The sequence below is a fragment of the Seriola lalandi genome, unplaced genomic scaffold (assembly GCF_002814215.2).
Source record: "Seriola lalandi dorsalis isolate HSWRI2012SDOR001 ecotype SW California unplaced genomic scaffold, Sedor1 jcf7180002053868, whole genome shotgun sequence".
In the NCBI taxonomy this organism is placed as follows: Eukaryota; Metazoa; Chordata; class Actinopteri; order Carangiformes; family Carangidae; genus Seriola; species Seriola lalandi.
Window position 1 is genome coordinate 19,482 of NW_019524421.1, and position 5,090 is coordinate 24,571.

General features: G+C 38.5%; 1 long non-coding RNA gene and 5 other non-coding genes across 6 annotated transcripts; all 6 read left to right on the forward strand.

Moving 5' to 3' along the window:
- The first annotated feature begins 783 nt into the window (after positions 1 to 783).
- On the forward strand, positions 784 to 4,207 carry LOC111651931 (uncharacterized). Its single transcript, XR_002760561.2, has 6 exons — positions 784 to 879; positions 2,198 to 2,315; positions 2,862 to 2,952; positions 3,161 to 3,269; positions 3,626 to 3,697; positions 3,902 to 4,207. It is a non-coding gene; the product is annotated as an uncharacterized LOC111651931 (long non-coding RNA).
- Positions 1,759 to 1,851, forward strand: LOC111651937 (small nucleolar RNA SNORD14). Its single transcript, XR_002760566.1, has one exon. It is a non-coding gene; the product is annotated as a small nucleolar RNA SNORD14 (small nucleolar RNA).
- Positions 2,691 to 2,783, forward strand: LOC111651934 (small nucleolar RNA SNORD14). The gene has a single exon (XR_002760563.1). It is a non-coding gene; the product is annotated as a small nucleolar RNA SNORD14 (small nucleolar RNA).
- Positions 2,999 to 3,091, forward strand: LOC111651936 (small nucleolar RNA SNORD14). The gene has a single exon (XR_002760565.1). It is a non-coding gene; the product is annotated as a small nucleolar RNA SNORD14 (small nucleolar RNA).
- Positions 3,457 to 3,549, forward strand: LOC111651933 (small nucleolar RNA SNORD14). The gene has a single exon (XR_002760562.1). It is a non-coding gene; the product is annotated as a small nucleolar RNA SNORD14 (small nucleolar RNA).
- On the forward strand, positions 3,738 to 3,831 carry LOC111651935 (small nucleolar RNA SNORD14). The gene has a single exon (XR_002760564.1). It is a non-coding gene; the product is annotated as a small nucleolar RNA SNORD14 (small nucleolar RNA).
- Positions 4,208 to 5,090: the final 883 nt, after the last annotated feature.

Sequence of the window (5,090 nt, forward strand, 5' to 3'; positions counted from 1 at the left end):
GGGGGGGGGGGGGCATCCATCGGGCCTTGCTGCATCATCCACCAATCACGAGCAAGAGAGTTTAGAAAAAGGAGAGAGGTGATTCGTTCATCTGTCTGTCAGTTATCCAATGGTGTGGGCGTTTTATTCTCTCTCTCTCTCTCTCTATTTATCCCAATGTCTCTCTCCCGTCTGATGTCACTTGTATCAGCTCAGTATGTAGTGAGTTAATATTGCATCAAAACAATCCAACATTAAATATAATTAACAAACACATGATTATTAAATACATGGAGTAAGATACATAATATGTTGATTTTAAAATGATGCCTTTATAATTCTTTATTGTTGATTTAATAAATGAATAGCATATATTTTGTCTCTTTGTCAATTCTTTTTTTTTTCACATCCTTTCTTTCAGAGTTTTCTTGCCACAACTTGTGTTTATGTTCAGTAACTTCTAACTCATTGTTATTTCTCCCTCAATTGGTTAATATCACTATATTTACATTTAATATTATGTTGTTGTTTTTTGTGTAAGTGTCATGAATTATGTTGTATAAACAAATATGTAAAGATTAATTACAAATACAAATTAAAAGTTATATCATATATATAGTAATATACTATACATTTTACAGGATTATCTATAGTCATAACTAGTCTATTAAAGTTCATCTAAAAAAAAAAAACATAATTAAATTGTAAGTGAATGCAGGTTTAATAAACAGAATTTATATGGGTTCCCCCTCCGGACCAGCAGGTGGCGGTAGCGCGCCAGAAACCACTTCAGCTTCCGCCATGATGGAACAAAAGGCAGGTCGAACTCGCCTTCGAATCATTTGTAGCTGGAGGAGCTCGAGGTTTGTTGGCGCCAAAAATCCGCTGCTGATTTTAACGGTAAATATGGATTTAATGTTCATTTTAATCCTCAAATTTAAAGTTGTACTTATCGTTCACAGCGTGTGGAAGTGTTAGCTGCCGATATTTACCACAGATGAGGAGTTTATTTAACGGATGGTTGAGGATTGTTATAGCGCCGAAGTTTTTCTCCACGTTGTAGTTTCCCCACAGAAATACTCGTGTCGTCGAGTTTATAATCTTCTTAACATTTATCTCCCGGGTAAAAGTTAAATTACAGTCAACGTAGTTACTGTAAATGAATTTATTTAAACAAAGCGACGGTGTTAACATGTTTACGGTTTGCTTCAGTTGCTGTACAACAGAACCGAGTTTAGGGTTAATAAGAAGAAAAAGAAAATGAGTAACAGTAAAGTAATGAAATTCAACAGTGGGTTTCATTAGCTGAGCACGTGGTGAAGGTGGCGAGCCACCTGAAGGTGTTCAGCTCAGGTAATACAAAGATATACTAAACAGGAATATAGGATCATGATTTTTAAACTTATATCTAGTATATTACTGAAGGCTTGAGAATATATTTTAAATACTAATATTTCCTCTTGTGTCAGTCAGTTCATCATTCAGCTTTTTGACTGTTTTTAACTCTTCTATTTGCTTCTTTAATTCAATTATTTTCATTAAAATATGACTATTGAATTTCTTTCAAATTTGGTAATTTATCAATAACTGAGAATCTATCACATTATTTAAGAAGTCAGACATCTTTAAATTGTTGTAAAAATATAAAGATATTTAGTTAGTAATATAAAACAGACACAGAAAATGCTCGTCCCTATATTTGATAAGCTGTGAACCCGGGTTAATTTTTTCGTAAATAATGGGTGATGGACTAAAAGAATTGCCGATTGGTGGTTTCCCGCGCTGTGATGACGACTTTTCCTGCCATTCGTAGTTTCCACCAGAGGTCTAAAGACCAAAGATGGTCCAATCCTTCCTTGGATGTCTGAGCGTGTGTCACCCTCTCAAAACGGCTCTTCAGTTTGTAATGTCCAGGTCAATTTCTATATCGCTTAAGTGAAGCATGTTCTTCTAGGACAAATCGAGAAATTAAAACCTTCCTGATTTGAGCAAAGTTAGTTTGGGGAAAAAAATAAAATGAATAATGGTAACTTGGTTTATTTTATTTTTTACTTAAGCGCCCCCACCCCCCCCCCTGCTGCTAAAAGTATTGATAATAACAATTAGAAAAGGAAACTGCCATCCTTATCTAAACATATGAAATAAGCCACATGATGTACAGGTACCTCCATGTCCTTTGTTGTGCACTGAATTTCTAATGCTGTATATCTGTCAACAGGTTTACACTGTACATCGAACACCGCAGAGAATGACCAGCGCAGACAAGATGGATGACAGGACTGAGTCCTCAAGAGCGAGAAGCAGAAATGCGTCGGCTCCACCGAACCTGGGGAGAGGTGAGAAGTTCTGTTTACTGAGTTGTTTCTGTTAGAGACAAGTACTCGATCTGGATATTTCTGGGGCAGCACAACAAACGATGAGTGGGTTATTGTGGATAATAGTGTGTTTTTAATAAGTTTCAAAGCTGCTTTTCTGCTCAGTTAGTCTGCTAATCTTTTATGGATCAATTGATGTTTTGTTTGCTCCATTGAAAGTGAACAGAAATGTCTTGTTTTGTGTGACTAGCAGTCCAAAATCCTAAAATATTCAAGTAGAGAAGCAGCTAAACCTTCACATTTCAGTCATTTCATTCATCATCAAAATAGTTGCCAGTTGGCTGTTGTTGTTTTATCAACCAGGTCTTTTTTTCAGCTCTAATTCTAAAGCTGTTTTCGCTGTGATGACATTATTTCCTGCCATTCGTAGTTTCCACCAGAGGTCGACAGACCAATGACGGTCCAATCCTTCCTTGGATGTCTGAGCGAAATGATAAAAAGTCCTACTTGTCCCTTTTTAACGCCTCTTTGCTTTCAGAACTAACTCTGACTCCATTTCACTTTCAGGGTGAACGTCTCCTTGGCGGCGCTGTCGTGTCCATCAGAGATGAATCAACAGGATCGTGATCGCTCGTGACGGTCAAAGCCTGTGAACCTGGTACGTGTATTTTATGATAATATACATCTGTTCTCTGAAGTCCTGGTCGCTGTGATGATGCCTTTTCCTGCCATTCGTAGTTTCCACCAGAGGTCGTAAGACCAAAGACGGTCCAATCCTTCCTTGGATGTCTGAGCGACTGAAGGGAATAAAGATTAATGTGTCTGTTAACCTCCATAACTAAACGAATCCCAATTCTCACTCTCAGGCTGGCTGTGAAAAAACATCTGGAGGTCTGATCTGGTTCTGGTGGGGCTTTTTCTTTCATCATGGCCAAGTCCACAGAAACCCTGATGGCTTTTGAAGACGTCATATAGGTGTGTATATCTGAAGAGTATTAAAAATTCGGAAATGTTTCACTATTTTCTGAGATGTTATGGACTATACAATTTGAAAACGAATGCCAATAATAATTAGTTGCAGACCTAAGTGACAAAACATCATCTGCCATTACTCATCAGTAAAAATAAGTCGGCCGTGATCAGTTTTCCTGCTTCCCACGATTCGCTGTGATGACATTATTTCCTGCCATTCGTAGTTTCCACCAGAGGTCGACAGACCAAAGATGGTCCAATCCTTCCTTGGATGTCTGAGCGAATTAAAAGTGACTATAATCTGTTCTGTGTTGTTTTTTTAGCTTCACAACTAACTTGTCATTTCATGTCACTTTCAGGGCGACGGTCTCCACTGGGCGTGCTCCTGTTCGGTTGAAGAAAGCGTCATCCGTGATGATGGTAATAGTCAGGTGTGTATTTTTACAGTATGTTTGAGTTTGTATGCCCAGTTCGCTGTGATGATGCCTTTTCCTGCCATTCGTAGTTTCCACCAGAGGTCGTAAAGACCAAAGACGGCTCAATCCTTCCTTGGATGTCTGAGCGAATTCTGATCTAGTTGTGTTCACTGGCTCCAAGTTTTGTCGCTTCTTGCTCATGTTTATTTCTTCCAACAGATGGAGAGATGAGGAGCTGCAGTGCATCCGTTTCTCAACTCGAGAGGATTTTTTCCACATTGCAGCATTAAAGTTTAGGTTTTTTTTAATTTCTAAAGATCCAACTGTTAACTGATGTTGAATTATACTTTTATTTTATTGTATTTCAATCGTATTTTGTCTGGAATAGACGAGGTATAAATTGTTTCCTTGAGATAATGGGATTGTTCTGGATTTTTTTTTCTCAACACTGACTATAAATGTAATGAACTCGCATTTGGTTTCAACAAACTTTTTTTTTTTTAATAAATTTGTGAATGAACATAATATCCTGTCTCATTAGTGCCTTGAAGTAAATCTCATTTAATCACTTTCAGAGCAAAAAAGGAGGGAACTACCCAGTGTTAGTGTGGTGTTACTAATAGAGGGGGGGATCTGAAATTGGGAAATCAATTTTGAGTCATTAAGAGGATGAAGTCCTAATTCTACTAGACAACTTGTATTACAAGAATAAACACACTTATAAGAGAAAGTGGTAATTTTAGGTTATGTGTTTTAGAGGGGAAATATCAGAAGAGCTTTAAGATGAGGAATGTGGATTTATGTATACACTAGTTATACATTATATACATTAGTTATACATTGTCACAAGTGGCCCTAATCTTAAGTATCTAACATGTATGAATGGAGCAGCATATTGTAGGTGTGAAGTTTGACCCTCCGCGCCTCCCGTACACGCTGCGTCTCGGAGCAGCTGGTAAGAGGCTGCTGTCACCGCGGTGCTAACCTAGCTGCCGGCTGTCGGCTAGCTGGCACCGGGAGAGGATATAAAAACAAACAATGGCGGGCGTGCACCCCCAAGTAAGTGAACACGAGTTAATAATTAAGCTCTTCACACAGTGAACTGTCACGGTTTATTTTTTTTATATCCCATAAATGAACAAAAACGGCGGTTAACGGTAACTAACGGTTCCTTAGCTAGCTAGCTAGCTAGCTAACTAGCTGCCAGGTCCAGCTCAGCTGTGAGCGAGCCGTCGGTACTCTGGCTGTTCCTGTTTCAACGTGGCAACACAGGCACTTTATCAAAGATATGAACCGCGTGTTTTCTTTATACATTACGATTTGCTTTATATTATCAACGAGATGATGCGTATGTTGCCGTTACGCACACAGCTGTGTTAACCCACATGTAACTGTCCACTGAGAGCTG